The 19,702-nt window shown below is 42.9% G+C and overlaps 1 long non-coding RNA gene across 1 annotated transcript; it reads right to left on the bottom strand.

Annotated features, from left to right (window-relative positions):
- Positions 1–1,149: 1,149 nt before the first annotated feature.
- On the bottom strand, positions 1,150–7,317 carry LOC115940712 (uncharacterized). The gene is made up of 3 exons (XR_004075446.2): positions 6,799–7,317; positions 1,783–1,855; positions 1,150–1,336 (listed from the first exon to the last, which is right to left on the bottom strand). It is a non-coding gene; the product is annotated as an uncharacterized LOC115940712 (long non-coding RNA).
- Positions 7,318–19,702: the final 12,385 nt, after the last annotated feature.

The following is a 19,702-nucleotide window of genomic DNA, read 5'->3' on the forward strand; positions in this document are numbered from 1 at the left end:
GTGGAGAATATAAAGAGTACCTTTGTGGCAACCTGGTGAACTTGAAAGAGGCAATGCATTTGCTGGAGTTATTGGGAAAGAAGCCCAACCTCTCAGCTCTGCACACCTAGCATCTTTCTGACCTTCTGCATCCACTGCAGGTGGGAGATCCGGCTCATATCTGATGAAGCCTGCTCTGTTGTAGCAAGAGCAGACTTCTGTGTGATAGGTGCTTTTGAATGTCTCATTACGCAGAGTGTGAGCCTCGGGCCAGCAACAGCTCTCAGACCCCCACCCTAGACTTGTGAGAATCTGCATTTTTTTTTAAAGATTTTATTTATTTATTTGAGAGAGAGAATGAGAGAGAGTGAGAGAGCACATGAGAGGGGGGAGGGCCAGAGGGAGAAGCAGACTCCCCGCTGAGCAGGGAGCCCGATGCGGGACTCGATTCCGGGACTCCAGGATCATGATCTGAGCCGAAGGCAGTCACTTAACCAACTGAGCCACCCAGGTGCCCCGAGAATCTGCATTTTAACAAGATCCTCAGGTGTTTCGTGTTCACGTTACAATCTGAGGAGCACATTGGACTAAAGGCAGCAAATGATGATTTTATTTTAAAAGACAAAGGACCCTTGGGAGCCTCCAGAATGCCACTTACATTAAAGAGAATCAGCCCTGAGCCCTCTCTCTACAGTGGGGGGATTGCCACTTTGACCCCCCCTTATCACCATACTCTCTACTAAAGATTCAAATGTGTCCCCTCCTGCCATCCTCTAGTGAGCTCCCCTGACCGAAAGGCCCCGGGTCACGAGCCCCTCCCCACATCTGTGCCTTGGCCTCTTACCCACCCCTTCAGCTCTTCTAGGTCTCTGGCTACAGGGAGAGAGAGGATTCTTGCCCTGGAGGGGCTCGCTGTCTCATGGATGGATGCTGGAGGGAGAGAATGAGTGGAAATAGTCACAGGACACCCAATCCTAAGATGAGATATGTTCATCACTAGATCCAATGTTGGAAAGGCCACACAACCTGGAAGGAGGGGGGCCCTGTCTCCACGGGGAAGGCTCCATTATGTAGTACATGCTTGGCAAGTTAAGTTCTCTTTAATGCATGACAGTCTTGGAAGTTGCTTCTTGGCGCATGTCGTGCCGGGATACTACATAATACACAGAGTTTGTCCTTTGTTTTCCCATTTATTTCATCCAGAAAGTAAAACTTGGGTATAACAAGATGGCAGCATGAGGAAAGTTACCAACAGGGCTGCGGACCTCTTTGCTCCCTCCTGTTGTTCAGCTCTGGACTTTCCTCAAACAGCCTGGGGTGAGGAGATATGATCTGCTCTTGCTTTGCCACATGGTGCCTAGAACAGGGTTGAGCAGGTAGTATTAAACTTCTGTCCTTCCAACCTAGACATAGAGACTAATGTCATGGTTAATGAGGATATTGAAGGAGACCAGACTAGCAGGTGAGTCATCACCAATGAGTCTCATAGCTGGCCCTGGTCTGACCTGGTATCCTGCTTACTGCCTCTGCCCTAGAGGTGGACCCAGCCCTGCAGCCCTCACCACATTGTCTCGATGCTGGGGCAGGACTAAAGGCATCTGCACAGCCTCGGATGTTCCTCCCCAGCCCTCAGCTCCAGCCTGTGAAATGCCCTGGCTCTCCCATTCCTGCTCCCTTTACCTTTTGCTGGTGAAACAGAAACCTGGAGGAAGACCTGGGAGGGGAATGAGGAATGACACCTTGCTCCCTCTCAGTAAGTGTGATTTCCTTAGACCATGATGATCGTGTGGTACATTAACTCACCATCATCGTCAACTGGAGTGGGATGGTGGAAGGAGATGTGAGGGAGGCAGGCTCAGCTTGGGTGAGACTGGATCTGGAAAAGACAAGAGTGAGGAGCTAGGATCAAGTAACCATGTAGCTTGGTTTTGGGAGCTGGGATCACGTAACCATGCAGTTTGCTGGAAACCTTGAACGTGATTCTGAAAAGTTCAACTGGAGTTTTAAATAAGAGCTTTCAAGTAATTTTGGTAATTTTTAAAAATCACATAAGCAAAATATGTTCAATGTTTAAGAAAATGAAATTTGAAATGATCAACCATTGCTTGTCAATCTACCACTTTTAAACACTTTGGTATATTCTATCCTCCCACATTTTATGCAGATAGAGATATAAACACATAGAGAAATTTCTAGATTTAAATTTTATATAAAACAGAATCACACACACACACAAAAAAAACCAGAATCACAGTACACATACAAATGATCTTCTACAATATCATTTTCACTGACTGTATAGTTTTATACTGGTGCATATATTACAGTTTTTGAAGCTAAATTGCTACAAATTATTATTGTGCATTTAGGTTATTTCCTCATCTACATCTATTCACCTACCTACCTATCTATATCTATCACCTTTTTATTTTTACTATCTTAAACAGTATTAAACTACATTATTATAGTTAAGTCTTTACAATATCTTTAATAATTCCCTCAGAATATGTTAAATATATCATTGCTTGGTTAAAGGGAATCTGTAATTTATGAATTTTGAATCTTATTGTCAGATTGTCTTCCAGAAAGCTTATACCAATTTTTACTCTCTTGTGAGATATACCTTTCTCACTCTAGCCAATGGATTTTGGGGAAAAATCCCTTTGGGTTTGGAGGCCAACCATCAGAGTTAACTTCTAACACAGTTCTACTCAGAACTGTTCTTGGGCTCTCCTTTAATGACAGAGAAGGTAAAATATGAGCCTTCAAGAGCCTAGAATCCAGATGATGGCATTTGGAAACTTTGTTCTCATTGCCAGTCTTCCTAACTACTCAGGAGGGCCAATTAAGCAACGGAAGCCTGGGGCTCTGGAGGGTATCTGGGACAGGTCTTCAGTTGTGTGATGTCTGGATGCCAACTGGGGGCTCCACGGGATCAGAAGAAATGGCCGCAGGTTCCACAATGGCTGAGACGCCATTGCAGCAGATGCTAGAGCTAAGGTCACCCATTTCCTCCAGGAGCTTGGTGTGGTCTGCTGAGTGAGCCATAGCCACAGGAAGCAAGGAAAAGCACAAACGTATGGCGGATTCAGAAAGGAAATCAACTGAGGGAGGAAGGAAGACCAACCTGACTGATCAACTAGAAGGCTATGGCTCCAGAGTGGAAGAAATGAAGAAGAGCATAACTTAAAAAAAAAAAAAAAAAAGGAAACTTTCAAGGAGACACATTCACAGAGACCCCTAAAAAGAAATTTTCAGCTAAAATACACATTTTGCAAAATAAGACATTTAATGGAAGAACTGATAAAGGGAATAGTCACTGCTGATCACTTTAAATTAAAGATCTCATTAAGGAAACATGCAAGAGAGAGGGAATAGTGAGTGAAATTATGAGATTTGGAGAATTAAGATGTTATAAGCAGTGTTAAGAAATTTCAATAGGAAAAAAAAGAATAGATGGAGAAGTTTTAAATAAATAAAAGGAAACATTTTGAACTAAAGAAAACTTCAATTTTGAAGTTGAAAGGGTTCAGCAAATGTCATGCAAGATTAATAATAGTATTAATAATACTAGTAATACAGACCTGACCAGAGCTGGCCAGTAGAGCTTCCTGCAGGGATGGAAATGCTCTGTGCTGGGCAACATGGTGGCCACTAACCACACAGAGCTCTGGAGTGTGTGAAATGGGGATAGTATGGCCAAGGAACCGACTTTTAAATTTTATTTAATTTTATTTAACTAACATTTTCACTTAATTAGTCAATATTAGTGCTTCCCACTTTGGACAGCTTAGATCTAGACATATCCTGGTGAAATTTCTGAAATACAAGCCTCAGTGTCAAAGCTATAAACTTCTAGACAAGTACAAAAGCCTGTCTTCAAAGTCTAGAGAATCAGATTTGTATCTGACTTCTCATCTGCAATACCAGAAGTTAAAAGAAAATAGAAGCACATCTACAAACTATTAATAGAAAAATATATGATTAAAAAAAGTCCTCTATTCTGCCAGGATAACAATCTTTATAAGGAGAAACGAATGTGATACTTTTACGTATGTTACTATTCAGAAAATTTCAAGAAAGTACTCTGTAAAATGTAAATAAAAACAGAGCAAAGATTTACATGCAGAAAAGATAACATGTCCCAGAAACTTTGGTGTATAATGAATCTGGATGTGTATTAGATGTGTGCTAGAAAGGATGATGGTGTCAATGGAAACTGTGATTTAAATATTAAATAGTTTCTTCAAGAACAAAAAATTAGGAAAATCTAGAGACCAGGAAAAACCAATAATAATCTGGTAGAACAACAACAAAACTCTATTATGTCTGCACACAGAGAACATACCATCTTCTTTTATAATTCATAGAATAAGGACAAAGATCAATTTGTCTTCAGTTAGAATAAAACCCTAACAAATTTCAAATAAGGGAGATTTTATAGATCACATTCTTTGACCATAATCTTTTACCCCCAAATCCTCAAACCTAGAAAAGCAATAATGAAAAGATGTCACCCAAAAGCTTGATTTGTTGAAATTTTAGAAATATTTATCTAAATAACTTCTCATATGAAAGAGTAAATAAAGATCGGAATTACAAATCATACAGAAAAATTAAAATGAAAACTTAGTGGATGCAGCCAAAGCTGTGCTGGGAGAAAAATTTATAATACATCATTTTTATTATATTTAAGTAAATAAACTAGATAAAGAAGAATACAATAAACACAAGGATTATGAGAGGAGGACTGATAAAAATAAAACTTGAAAGAAATTAAATTAAAACAAACAACATAAAGAACTATTTTTTTTAAAAAGATGAAATACACAAACCCATAGAATGGCCTGGAAAATTGACAGGAAACAAAAGATACAACATTAAGAGTGGAATATGAAGTATAAGAACAGACATTAAAAAGAGAAAAGTTACAGGTGGGTACTTTATGTGACTCTACAGTAATACTTTTAAAACATACTGGAAATTGGTGATTTAAAAAATGTATATATAATTAGCCCAATGATGGTAGAAAAATAAACATACCAAAAATTTACCCAGCTCTGTTGATATTCACAGCTAACACCCATTTTATATTCAAAAAATAGTTCCTATGTTATTGAAATTTTCTGTATATAGAAAATTATAGAAATGTCCTAATTCATTTCAAATCTATTATAATCTTAATACCAAAGATTATAGAACAATAAACAAATGAATAAGTACTTTATATAAGTAATTAGCAAGTAAAATCCAGCAGTATATTGAAAGAATGCTTATTACAACATAACCCAGGAGGGCTTGTAATTGAAGGAATGGTTCACCATCAGGAAATCTAAAAACATAATTCTTAATTCAGTTGTAGGAGAAAGATGAAAAAATATCAGTAGATTCTAAAGTACATTACAAAATTTGGACAATAGATAAAAATTCTACCTCGGCTTAGGTGCGCCTGGGTGGCTCAGTTGGCTGTCCAACTCTTTGTTTCAGCTCAGATCATGATCTCATGTGCCCAGGGGTCCAGCCCCAAGGCGGGCTCCAGGCTCAGTAGGGAGTCAGCTTGAGATTCTCTCCATCTGCCCCTCCCTCCACTTGTGCATGTGTGCGTAAGCATGCGCACTCCCTCTCTAATAAATAAATCTTAAAAAAAATTCTACCCCAGCTTAGAAGTTAACTGAGTAAATATGCTGAACACTGTGAGCCAATACATGAGTGGTAAAATGCTAAAGCTGTTTCTATTAAATCAAAAAGAAGAGAAAATGACACTACTATTGGACACTGAAGCTGCTAGAAAAGGAAGTTGGCAAAATATATGTTAGAATTAAAAATCCTCAAAATAATATTTGTTTTCAGAAAATATTAATATATTCCTAGACAACTTGAAAGATTATCAAAAAAATATTTAGAATTCATAAGAGATTTTGATAAAGTATATGAAGGTGTGTATATATATAAAATATATAAATAATATATACAATATAATACATAAAATATATATTATGTAAATTTTATATATTTACATATTTATTTTATATTATTATAAATATTTATATATTTATGTATGTATAAAAATCAATAACCCCTTTCTTGGATATAGCAATAAGGGATTAGGGGAAATCCCATTTAAAATAGGTACAAAAACTATTAAAAACCTTCAGGAATAAATTTTTTTTCTATTAACATAATGTATTATTTGTTTCAGGGGTACAGGTCTGTGATTCATCAGTCTTACACAATTCACAGTGCTTACCATAGCACATACTGTCCCCCATGTCTGTCACCCAGCCACCCCATCCCTCCCACCCCCCTCCACTCCAGCAACCCTCAGATTGTTTCCTGAGATTAAGAGTCTCTTTTGGTTTGTCTCCCTCTCTGGTTTCGTCTTGTTTCATTTTTCCCTCCCTTCCCCTATGATCCTCTGTCTTGTTTCTCAAATTCCTCATATCAGTGAGATCATATGATAATTGTCTTTCTCTGATTGGCTTATTTTGCTTAGCATAATACCCTCTAGTTCCATCCACGTCGTTGCAAATGGCAAGATTTCATTTCTTTGATGGCTGCATAATATTCCGCTATGTATATATGCATCTTCTTTGTCCATTCATTTGTTGATGGACGTCTAGGCTCTTTCCATAGTTTGGCTATTGTGGACATTGCTGCTATAAACATCGAGGTGCACGTGCCCCTTTGGATCACTACATTTGTACCTTTGGGGTAAATACCCAGTAGTACAATTGCCCCCAGGAATAAATGTAATCAGAACAAAGAATACTATCAAACTTTATTTAAGGACTTAAGGTAGAAACAAAGAGCGAAACATACCATGTTCTAGAGGAAAGTCTTAACATCTGAAGTCTCAGCTGTCATGAAATCAGTGGTTACATGAAAGGCGTTCTCATGGAGCCCCTCCCTCCTCTCTTCCTGTGGAACATTAGGAATCGTACTTCTTGACTGTAAGTAAAAAATGAAAGTACAAACATGTAAAAATTTCCCATAAAAATTTGAAAAAGGAAAATACCGAAGGGTGGCAGAGAGAATTTGCCTAGCCGGATGTGAAAACATACTTTAAAATTTCTGGAATCAGAATCATATGGCATTGAAATGAGGGCAGGGACACGCTCTAAGTGAGCTCTCAGCCTCCTGGGAGGAGGTGGCTTCTGGAAGAAAACCCTCAACGGCAGGAGAAAGACACATAGAGAATTTTTCCAGTTGGTGTCTGTGGCTATTTGTTGGGATTGGACAATCCTCTCTGCAAACCAAAAATGTAATTTTATGTAAAATGCAATTTTATAATTTAAAATAATAATGACAAAGAAGTAAACATAATCTTATTCTGTGTCATCCGATGGCCACCCACAGCTAAGGACTGCCACAAAATCTGTGTCATACTTGTATTTCCAATTATGTGCCTTTAGGATTGTACTGGTGGTAAGGAGCCCTGATTTAATAATCCTGTGCAAATAAGAACAGACGTAGATTTAAAACACTGGTGATGTGCTCGTGATGAGTGCCAAACACCAACGTGGCTCAGTGACAACAAAAGTTTACATCAGTGGGAACAACAAGGAAGCCTTAGGTCTTCACACGACAAATAATATTCTCGGCATACCCACCTGGAGAGGACCCGCTTGCCCCATAGCCCTGAGTCCCTGTTCGCTTCTGACCAGCACCTTGGTTATGGCAGTGTGCTGTGTTCATCTGAAGCTTATTGGTTTTGTAACTGTGTTTGTATTTCATTTGTGAAACAAATTTAGTTTGCTAGAGTAGAACTATGAGAATAAGGAGCTTATATCTAGTATGTGTTTGCTTACTGTAATGAAAAAGAACTTAAGTTAAAAAATTAGCATTGGCATAAGAATAAAACAACGGATCAGTGGGAAGATCAGAAGCACTGAAGAGAGAGGTCAGAAAGAAAGATGTTTTGTGAACAAAGCACAGGATTACACATTTTATTTCAGTGGGACAAGAAGGTTGGATAAATAACAGATATGGACAAAATTAACAATCCACATAAATGAAAACAAAGATCTCTATTTTACCCTATTTATAAAATGCATTTTAGCCAGTTTCTCCACGTGGGCACTCTTGACATTTGGGGTTGGCTAACTCTCTGTTGTGGGGGGACTTCCCATGCACTGTAGGATGTTTGGCAGGGTCTATGCCCCTCCTCCCAGGTGTGACAAACAAAAATGTGTCCGGACATTGTCATAGAGCTGGGGGAGGAAATTGCCCCCTTTAGATGTACTAAAGATCTAAATGTAAGGAAAATCCTCATCAGCATCATCAGGAGTAGCCCAAGCCACATTCGTAAAAAAATGTCTATGACTCCATGTTTAGAGGTAAAATACAGTTAAATATCTCAATCTACCCACAGGGGACTGATGGATTAAACTGCAGGGCTTCCCTGCAGGGCAGTGGTCTTTGGCTGCTAAAAAGGTCCTGGTGTATCTCACCGAGAGGCAAGTTCACCATATGTTCTGAAGTAGCAAAAAGAGGTTTGCAAATACTTTCTTTAAAAAGGGAGAACAAGGGGCACCTGGGTGGCTCAGTAGGTTAAGCGTCTGCCTTCGGGCGGGTCATGGTCCTGGGGTCCTGGGATCGAGCCCCGCATCCAGCTCCCTGCTCGGCGGGGAGCCTGCTTCTCCCTCTCCCTCTGCCCCTCCCCCCTGCTCATGCTCTTTCTCACTTTTTCTCTCTCTCAAATAAAATCTTCAGAAAAAGGGGAGAACAAAGGCCTTATTTGTGTGTATGGGTGAGTATGTATACACATAAATTATTTTGCATGTTTGCATAAGTTTCGAGAACATTCTCAGGGGGCAGGGGGTGGGGGAGCGGGCACAAACCAAACCACTAGTCCTGCTCACCGTGAAAGAGCAGAGGCACCACCGTGTGGGTGGGTTTGGTTGGGCCAGCAGAGACTCTTGGCTTCATTTATATTACCAGTCCATTGTGACAAGCACATGAAGATGCTGTAATCCAAAAGGTAAAGCCAGTAGAGTTTGTGTAGTTCAAAGGCCTATCCAGTGGAGGGAGAGCACTTTATGGCTCAGTGTGCTAAGCGATATAACACAGTGATGATTATTTTTGTGGGGGGGGGGCAGAATGCCGTGGGGTTTAGTGTGTTTTTGGTTGGACAGGGATAGTGGGTCGAATAGTGGCCACCAAAAATATCTGTCTGTGTCCAAGTCCCTGAAACCAACGGATATTACCTTATTTGGAATAAAAGGTCTGTGCAGACGTAATTAAGGATGTCGAGATGGCCTCATGATACCCCAAGTGGGCCCGAAGCGCAACGATAAATGTCCTTATAAGAAAAAGGCCGAGAGAGATTTGAGACACACAGAGCAGGTCATGTGAAGAGGGATGCAGAGGCGGGTACGATGAACGCCACAGCCACCAGCCTCTGGAAGAAGCACGAAGCGGATTCTCCCCTCGAGTCTCTGTGGGGAGCACCGCCCGGACCACACCTTGACTTCAGACTTCCGGCTTCCAGAGCAGTGAGAGAATACATTTCTCTTGTTTAAGCTATCCGGTCTGTGGTAATTTGTTACAGCAGCCACAGGAAACCAATAGAAAGAGGATAATTTATGTTTTCTGGGATGGTGGAGGGAAGCTCCATTAGAAATGTGGTTGTTGTCTTGCACTTTAAAGGGAAGTGGAAAAGGGAGGCGGGGGGACAGCATGCGCAAAGGCCCAGTGGCCGAACGGGGCAGAGCTGGGTGAGTGTGGCTCAGATGTGAGACGTATTTAATTGGGAAGGTGAGGTGGGAGGTGAAATATTATGTTTTCTCCTGCTCTTTTTAGCTGAAGAAATGAGTTCACAAACAATTGAGGGCTATTTTCTAAGAAGATTAGGCAAATTCATGTCAGAGACAGAACTCCGATAAAATCTACCTTCAGGATCAAAGTTACGAGTGGGGAGGATGGCAGCCCTGCATAGTCCCCAGAAAAAGGGAATGTGAGAAGTGACTCCTGGAATTCAAAATGTGGCAGCTTGCTGGATCTTGAAGGCCCCATTCTCAGCCAGTTTGCTCACATTCCTAGCAGACGGCTTGCTTCGGCATCCATGTAATCCCTGCCAGAATGGGAAGCCCCCAAGCTAGGCAGAAAGCAAAATATTTTCATCATTTGACATGATAAAGCGTGTGGCTCTTGAGTAAGAAGAGCTGGCACAACCCTGGGCAAGTTCTGTCTCATCCCATCCACTCCAGCACCAGGGGGAAATGACTCTCCGCCAGCCCGCACAGCGGAGGGGGTCTCATGCTGGCCTGGGAGGCGACAGACGCTGTGCCCGTTCTTTGTGTACCATACCTGGCCTTGGCTTTTCCACCAGCAGGGCTCCTGCCACTGTTGAGTGCAATTTTTATTGCAGGTGGGTGTGATTCTCCTTGGTGCCCTTAGAGATGCCCAAGCAGGAAGCTTCTGGTGGTGCATATTGAGCCTAAAAAGGAATGAGCTTACATGCCAGAAATGCTTGCAGATGTATGGTTGAAAACATTTGTTGCACAGGACTGACACTATAAATAGATGTGGATAAGCAGGCAGGCAACAGTTTGCATGGGTGGCCTTGTCTTCGTGGCAGAGATAGTTCCCAGAAGCACGCACCACTGGGGCTGGCTCTGGATCCAGTGAAGCTGCCAGGTCATCACCATGACATGGCTCACAGCTGCGCTTATGCCAAGCCCTTTCCCTCACTGTTCAAAACCCATCTGCAGTCATCTCCAGAAACTTCCATGAGAGGCTGGGGACTCTCATCTATCAGTGGTAGGCCATACATGTGAAATCCTGTCTCCTCTGTTCCACAGAGGAGGTGGAGGGTGTGTGTGTGTGTATGAATGTGGGTATGTTTGTGTGTGAGTGTATGCACACGTATATGAGTGGGTGTGTTTGTGAGTGTGAGTGCATTTGTGTGAGTGTGCATGTATACATGCGTGTCTGTGTGAGAGTGTGTGTTTGAGTGTGTTTCTGTGTACGTGTGTGCACATGCATGTGTGCCCCATGTCCCAACCCTTGGGAGCTCTGAAAGCCGGGGGCTTGTCTGCATCTCAAGGGAACGCTATGGGAGTTCTCACTAGTCCCCCAAACAGAGTAGTGCTCTCCCTGCTCTTGGGAAGGACTGGAAGCTTGGTGGGGAGCGGGGGGACACAGAGGAGGCTGCAGCCCGGGATGCATGTGTGGTGCCGGGAGCACGGAGGAAAGGGTGGTGTCTGGGGAGCAGGGGGAGAAGTAGCTGAGGAAGGATCGGGGCTAAGGCTCATCGGCAGCGTCCTTTCTCCTGCTCCTCTCCTGTGTGGGCCAGCCAGACGCAGAGGAGAGCAAGGGGGTGAGAGAAGAGAAGGTAAGAAGCCGCAGCGATTATGCAGCCCAGCAGCCGATAAGCTGGCGAGAGGAAACATAAGCAGGAAAACGCTTCTCTGGGACAGAACACTAGCTCACAGACAGTCTGAAGGCCTTTATCTGGAAGCTGGTTACAATAAAGCTTCCATGTGTTTGGGAAGAAACCAGGGACCTCATGGGCTGTGCTCCCCAAACCTTTGTTTCCCATCCCAATCTAGAAATAATGAAGGCACTGTGTGAGCTCACTGCCGTCCATGATCTCAGTCAAGGCTCACAGAGCTTAGGTCCATTTTATAAAGGGAAAAACTGAGGCTCGGAAAGGTGGAGTAACTTGTTCAAGATCAGAGTAGGATCACAGACCCAGGTCTTTGGTGACATGCCTGGGATATAACAGAAGGTCCCGGTTCTGCTTGCCCTGGGGGGCGTGCAGATATTCTTAATGGCAAAGGGGGCTTCCCTTCCCTTAGAGCACGAACGCCGAGTGCTTGTCTGGGATCTGCAGTGGGCGCCGAAAGACACCGGCTCTTGTGTTCCTCACAATCGTGGTCTGGAACAGACGGAGGGCACACAGCAAGGTCGTGCCCGAGCCAGGATCCAAGCACAAACCTAGCTGATCCCAAAGGCCCTGCTGTGGCCCACTGTGCTCTACTCCTTCTCTAATGGAAAGAGGGCCCCACCGACTCCCCGAACGTGCCTCCTGTTTGCAGCTGGGTCTGCCCGGGAGAGGAGACACGTTGCACCCATTACTCATTACTCATGGGCCTGCCAGGCCTCCCAGTGATTAAGCCCTTAGAATTTCCCTCGGCCCTGGGTGACATCATTGCATAATTAAGGTGACTGTGATGCCCAACTGCATGCACCAAACAAAGGTCCCTTGTTTTAATTTATCATCCGAGCTCTCCTTGTGCAAGACTGAGCTCCCACTTGGTAATTGAGGAGGACGGTTTAACCTGACTGAATGAGGGCAGGGCTCGGGGCAGAGCGGCAACGTGGCAGAAGAGGGGATCCTATGTCAGCTCTTAATTTAACATGGTAATGAGGGCACCAATAAAAGAAGATAAATGGTATGCTTACCCTGGAAAGACAAGATGCCAACACGAATCAGGAAGATGCCTTCCTTTTATATAATTTTCTCGCCAAGCAGCTGAATAGATTTTTTTGGTCTCCTTTTATTTCTCATCTGACCCTTGGATGGAGCTACTCCTAAGTGCTCACATGTCCTGAGGTTGATCACTGTCTACTCAGAGCGTTGTGCTAATGCATATAGGTTCTGCAGCCCAAAGTACAAAGGTTCAACCCCCCCGTCTTTGCCAATTACTAGTTTTGTGACCTTGGACCAGTTACCTAAACTCTGAGTACCTCAGTTACTGTATCCATAAAAAGGACAAGAATGATACTAGTCCCAACTTCATAAAGCTGTTGTGAGGATTTAAGTGAAATACCATGTGTTGTGTTGAGGACCCTGCTTAGGGCATCAGCACTGTAGGAGTGTTAGTATTACCTCGACCACTTTCTTAACTATCTTTGTACAAAGGCGTAGTGTCTTACATAGAGCATGTGTTCAAAAAATGTCCCTTCTCTCTTAGTAAATTTCAGTGTTCTCACCACACACACACGCACACACGCAAAGAAAAAGAAAGAAATGGTAATTATGTGATGGGATGGAGATGTTAAGGAATGGCATGGTGGTAATTGATTGGCAATCTATAAATGTATCAAATCAACGGGTTGTACGCTTAAACTTAGACAGTATTAATGTGTCAATTATATCTCCATAAAGCTGGAAAAAAAATACTAAATGGCCTTTCATTATATTTTCTCTCTCCCCCTCTTCTCTCTCTTTGTCCCTCTCTCTCCACAAACAGACTCATCTCTAAGGTCATGCATGAGTTAGAGAATGTAAAATGTAGCAAAGATCCATTGGCATGTGATTGCTATGAGCTAGAAGGGGGGATGGCAGTGGTTATAATGTTTCTGTGTTCCATCCTTCCTTCCACACCCTCAGTATTTATATCTATCTTTTCCATAACACTTTTTGAATCCTTTTGAATTTCAGCTATTCATTTGTGAATATTTCCGTTTATTGTGAGTTCTTCTGAAATCCTTTGAAAGCCATCTAATTATTTGCCAAAATTCTAACAATTTTAGAAAGCGGACTAATTTCTCCAGTAGTACATTAATGTTTATTTATTTATAAATTTCAATTATGTATATTCTTATAATGTATAGGAATTCATATGAGATGATATAGTTTTAATAACTCTTGGAGAAATCTGCCAAATTACATTTGCCTGATTTTTAATTCTCTTCAGAGAAGCAATTTAATGAACTGTTAAGGAACATAATGGGATTTCTGCTTCTTACCAATGTATTTCCTCCTCAGAAAAGTATATTTTTAAAATCCCATGTAAAGTTAATACCCCATTCATCATAAATACAAATCTGAGGAAGGATCTGACCTTGCATAGCAATTAAAAATGTTAAAATTTGGCTACTGGTAAAAACAACAAATTTTTAAAAAGGCCTTAGGGATGCAGGGAGTCCAAATAGGGAATAAGATGATATTTAAAAAGATAAGCAAAAAACTGCAAAGAAAAAGAAGGATCACCTCACAGGGGAAAGGGGAGGACAGATTCACTCATGAATGCATCCGGAAGTGTATATTCATATTTATTATTTATTATGTTTAAGAATACATTTATAAGATTATGGGCAAATTTAGAAAATCCAGCAAATTGGGCATTTGGTGACATGATCTTTAGAAGAATCCACTTCACATCGTCTCCTTATTCTTTTATGAAAGAATTCTCCAGTTGCCTTTCTGTTTATTGAGAGGAGTTAAAATGGAACAGAGTGAATGACCAAATGCTGAGAGAAATGTAAACGGGCCTCCATAGTAAATTGGTAGGAAGGCAGGCTAGGGGATTATTTCTAGAGAACATCTCTAGTGAAGTATAAGATATGTACAGGAAAGTGTACAAGGCATGAACATACAGCCAAATGTAACTTGCATCCAGACCAGGACATAAAACATTACCAGCCTTCCACAGAAGCTTTTTGTCCCCTGTCCCAGGCACTGTCCTACCTCCTCAAATTAACCACTGTCCTGACTCACCCCAGATCAGCTCTGTCTTCGCATGCCTATTTTGTACTTTATATAAATAGAATCATATCTATGAACTCTCTGGTGTTGGCTTCTTTGGCTCAGCATAATGTTTGTGAAATCTCTTCACAACGTGTGTATAGTTCTATTGTTCCTGTTGTGTAGAATTCCTCAGGAACATCCTGCAATTCATCCATTCGATTGTTGATGAATGTTTGGATTGTTTTCAATTTGGGGCTATTACAAAGAGCGTTGTTATGTACATCCTAGTACATGTGTTTGGGTGAGGATATGTACATACTTATTTAGAAGATTTTGAAGGTTTCTGCAAAATTTTAGTTGATTAACTTTTTTTAAAAAAGATTTTATTTGAGAAAGAGAGAGCATGCACGCACGAAGAGGGGAAGGGCAGAGGGAGCGGGAGAAAGGGAGAAGCAGGTTCCCCGCTGAGCAAGGAGCCCTGTGCAGGGCTCAATCCCAGGACCCCAGGACCATGACCTGAGCCGAAGACAGAGCTTAACCGACTGAGACATCCAGGTGCCCCTAATTGATTAACTTTTTTATTTGACTTCATATCAACTGGCTGACCACACTTGGGAGTAGATTTGCTGGGTTTCAATGTATGCAAACATTCAGCTTTAGTAGAGCTCACAAACTAGTTTTCCCGAGTGGTTGTATCCATTTCCATTCCCACCAGCATAGTAAGAGTTCCAGCTCCTCTATATCCTTGTAAAACCGTAGGTATTGTCGTATATTCAGAAGTTTTTCATATGCTTATTTATCATTTTGACATTCTCTTTTGTGATGTACCTATTCAATTCTTTAGCACGTTTTAAAAATTGGGTAGTCTGTCTTTCCCTATGGATTTGTAGGATTGAGTTATATATTCTGGATACAAATTTTTTTGGTAGTATATGTATATTCTCCCTCCCTGTGGCTTGCCTTTTACCTATCTTCATGGGCTCTTTTGATGAACAGATGTTCTTAATTTAATGTAAACCAATTTGTCAATCTTTTCCCAACAAGAAGTACTTTTTGTGTCCCCGGGCTAGATGATTGTCAATGTCTCTCCCAATATGAAAATTATGGGACTCAGTGACTGTCCCTTGGCTTCTCCATGTGTTCTTTCGGCTCAGACTCTTAGTGGTTATGCTCCTCCTGCTGCAAGAGCAAAGAGACACACTCAGGTTGCACACTCATAAGGAGGTGTAGGTGCTGGGACATGTGGGGACTGAAGGAAGGCAGCAAACAGACATAGCCATCCTGCAGCCTGGCATCGGGGAAACTTGGAACAGTGTCCAGCCGTTCTGTCTCTGTTTCTGTTGCTCACACCACATTATCCCCTCAGTACCTTCTTCCTCTCTCTCCTTGCCTCCTGGCTGCTTCTGATGGCCTTCACTCTGAGTCTCTGTTTTAGAAGACAGTGCATGAATAGAAAAACAGAGGTATGGTGAACCAAAAGAATAGTTTGTTACTACTTCCCCTTGATCCCAAGGGGAAGGGACAGGCCATGCCACAAGGGGCCACATGGGGAAGGTACCAGGGGTGGTCAGGGGGTAGAGGGAGGAGGGAAGGAGGGAGAACTGTGGACAAGAGTCAAACCACAATAAAGATTTTCATGAGAAGGAAAGGGTAAACTAGGCTTGGCTGGTTTGAATAATTTCAGCAGGCTCTGGGGCAGACAGGCTGTCCCTCGCTGTCTGGTACCAGGGCCTGGGGGGGACAGGACAGGTGGATAGTGGCCCAGAGTGGGTTTGTATTTGAAAAGTGTGCTTAGGGGCAAATTGTTCTCTATCTCTAGAACTGGTTAACTTGGGAGGGGCTGTCCCCTTCAGGGTCAGCTAGGCCCTGGATGTTGAAGCAGCAGAATACAGAACCTAAAAGACACGCTTCCCACAGTCTCTTGACTGTCTCCCCTCCTGAGAACTGTCGGTCCCCTAATATAACTTACATTCATGACCCTTCTCACGGGAGGCTAACTTGTCCGGGGAAGCCTGTTTGTTTCTGAACAGAGTTTCCAGACAGCCCCCCAACCCTACAGCTGACTGGCCAGGCTGGGGGTCGCAACCTCAGCAGGATCTGCCAGCAGGGGGTCCAGAGGGGTGCCTGCACGTGGTCAGCTCTCCTCGGAGGGGACAGACACCTACCTGCGCACAAACCTCCAGAGCCTTCAGGCGCGCTCTGAGTTGCCTCACTCCCAAGCCTTCTTAGCTTCCCTTCTAAGCCCCCTGCCACATTTGTGTTTCTTCCCTCATTTTCCAGAGTGGTTTTTTTCTATTCTTCTTCAATGGAACATTTTCCTCTCTGCCTTTTGATACATGTTGTTTGTGTATCCGCTTTTTATCTCCTTTAAAAACACACAGTAACTCAGGACCTAGTCTGGCCTCCCTCCTTTCCTCTCTGTACTCCTAGCATCTGGAACCATGTTCGGTGTGTAATTGTGCAGTGAGTGCATATTGAATGATTTTAATAATGAATACTTATTGAATATTTTCTGTTAGGGCCCCATAGAAGCAGGCCCTAAAACAAGGATCCAAGAACAACTCATTTACTTTGGCAACAAGCCCCAGAGCACTGGTGCAGTGGGTAGGGAAGAGAGGGCAGTTGCCCGCACAGAGTGGGCTAGTGAGCTGTTCACCCGTGAGGCCCAGTGGGGCTCAAGCCTGCTGCTACCTTTTGAAGAACTCTGCGGGGAAGTGTCCCAAATGGATTATTTGTCCACAAGCCCCTGAGTGTGGGCTGTCCCTGGGTCGGTTCACCCTCTGACACATAGAGTGTGTTCACAGATCCAGGGCAGACCCTCCACAGGCTCCAACACCAGGAACCCAGGCCACTGACTGGGAGCAACTATGGGCTACGGGTGGGGCACTGATGTACCTCCCACCATCAAGTTGCAAAACAAATGTTAAAGAGCCACAGGTCCTGAAATCTCAGCGTCTACACCTACTGGCCAAGACACAGAGAAACAAAGGGACAGGTTTATTAAAGGCATTTATTTCCTCAGCAGAAATGGCTAGCTGACACTGGGGGGAGATGGCTGACGCCCTCAGGGTCCTCCCACATTTTCCCACCCTCTGCTGGGCCCTCACAGCTGGGAACAGCTGGGCTACACGCTGGGCTAAGCTGTCGGGAAAACTGTGGCATGGCCAAGGCGTGCCCTGGGTGGTGCAGGATGGGGGCCTTCCAGCTCTCATGATTTCACAGGAGCCCTCCCCAAGCAGCAGTATTACGTTGGGGGTGCTGCTTTCATGTTTCTCCCCATCGCTCAAAGACAGGCCACTTCTCCCCTTTGTGACCATGGTGAGGTCCTTTTCCTCCCTTGGAAGCATCTGTGCAGCCTGGCTCCAGGGAACTCATCCCAAAAGGCAAGCTCAGCCTTTTCTGATTTCCCTTTGAGTCCTCCTGTCACACGGAGGTACTGCCTGTTGAAGGGGAGGATGGCACAACTGTGAGTGAATTTAACCCAGGAAAATGGGAGTCAAGATAACCTGGAACCCTCGCCACGCCCTCAACTCAATTTAGGAAACCCACATTAGAGAAGCTGATGAGGACAGGGTGGGGATGGATGACAAGTGGAAACTGTGACGTGGAACTCTCTGGAGTTTGGCATGAAAGCAAATGTCATCACTTTGCTCAATGCACATGAGTGTCTCAGCAAAGTTGCATGTTTCAGACATTCTTGAATTTGCCAATTTAGATTTTATATTTTTGGACACTCTTCTGGAATAATCTGACGATTAACATATACCAGATTCCCTTTCTTTTTTTCTGTTAGCAAAACCCTACAAAAATGTTTCCCAAACCCATCCGTTCCCCCGAGTTGTCTGGTAATCACAAGCAGGCCTCCCCATGTGTCAGCTGACTGTGGTGTTCCGGAACATTCCACCAGCACCACAAGTTTGAGTACTCCCTGGGGGCGATGCTCGTCATGCTCTGGCTACGATCCTAGGCTGGGAGGGCCAGGTACAACTGTCAAGTTGACAAGGGTATTTTTTTTTTTTTTAAATAGAGCAAATTGATTCTGGATTACATTTTAAGTTCTGTCACGTGGTTATAAGAAAGAGGAAGAGAAGAAAAACAAAAAAGGTACTGCAGACTGGAAACTGGAATACTGGAATACTGGCAGGAATACTGGCCAGGGAACTCATCCTAAAATGCTAATAAGTACAAGTGTGACCTTGGAAAAGTCCCTGAACATTGCTGACTTCGGTTTCCCCCTCATCTACAAAACTGGACCACATTCCAGCTCTGAAATTCTTAAGAACGCATGCATTTTCAAAATACACACATATGGATATCCTCATACACTTTGGATAAGAAAGGGGTGCTTTACATAATAAACAGGTACTTGTTAGTAGACTGGCAAGCAAGTAGCACATATAAGACAACCAAACGGGGAAGGCATAAGTCTGGTCAATGATGTCATTACTCAAATTTCATAATTGTGTATTTTTATAAAATGTGTTATGAAGTATATTAGCAATAGCTTGAAGCAGAAAATGTTGTTCCTATGACTTAAATTTAAAGATTTTTCTCCCAATTCTTTGAGTTGTCAGAATCACTTCTATTTATACAAACCTCTTGTGTGATAGTATCACTAATTTGCACATCAACCCATTGGAGTGGCATCCTTACACTCCTTCTACTGACAAAGAAACTGAGCTGTGGAGAGGTGAAAGAACTTGCCCAAGGCCACGCAGCTGGTAAGTAGCAGTGCTGGGACCTGAAACCAGCACCTGTTTCTGTCCATTCATCACCAGCACCATCCTGGTGATGCTGAGTTAGAAGTTCTGAAAACAACACCTTTATACTTGGATTCGCTTGGCTTCTCTCCCAGGTACTTGACACTGTGAAAAGGACTTTTGGAAACACCAAGGCATGATCAAGAAACTATCTTTGTCTTCAGAATGAATCTAGGAGGACAGGTTTATATGTGTTATGGGTGAGCTCAGCCCAGTATCACCAACAAGAAAGAAGGCTCTAGCTTGTTGGAGTGTGAAGATCCCTGCTAGGGAAAACAGGGGGCAGATTGTCTGAACAATTATGACTGCATCTTCCCCAAAGGGGTCATTTTCTGAAGGGTCTTTTACACTAAATTTTGAGTGTCATCAAATATCATAAGCTGGTACCTTGATTTGCTTTCTACCTTTGCATTTGGCTTTCCAAGATTCCAGGAACAGATTCACAATGTCACCGGATCAATAAAGAGTTTCTCACTGAAATCAAATGTTCATGGTTTCATCTGAGCTAGAACCAGAATTAAGCAGTTCCAAAATGACCGTCAGA

Source organism: Leptonychotes weddellii, chromosome 14 (genome assembly GCF_054177405.1).
Source record: "Leptonychotes weddellii isolate Sample4059 chromosome 14, ASM5417740v2, whole genome shotgun sequence".
NCBI classification, from domain to species: Eukaryota; Metazoa; Chordata; class Mammalia; order Carnivora; family Phocidae; genus Leptonychotes; species Leptonychotes weddellii.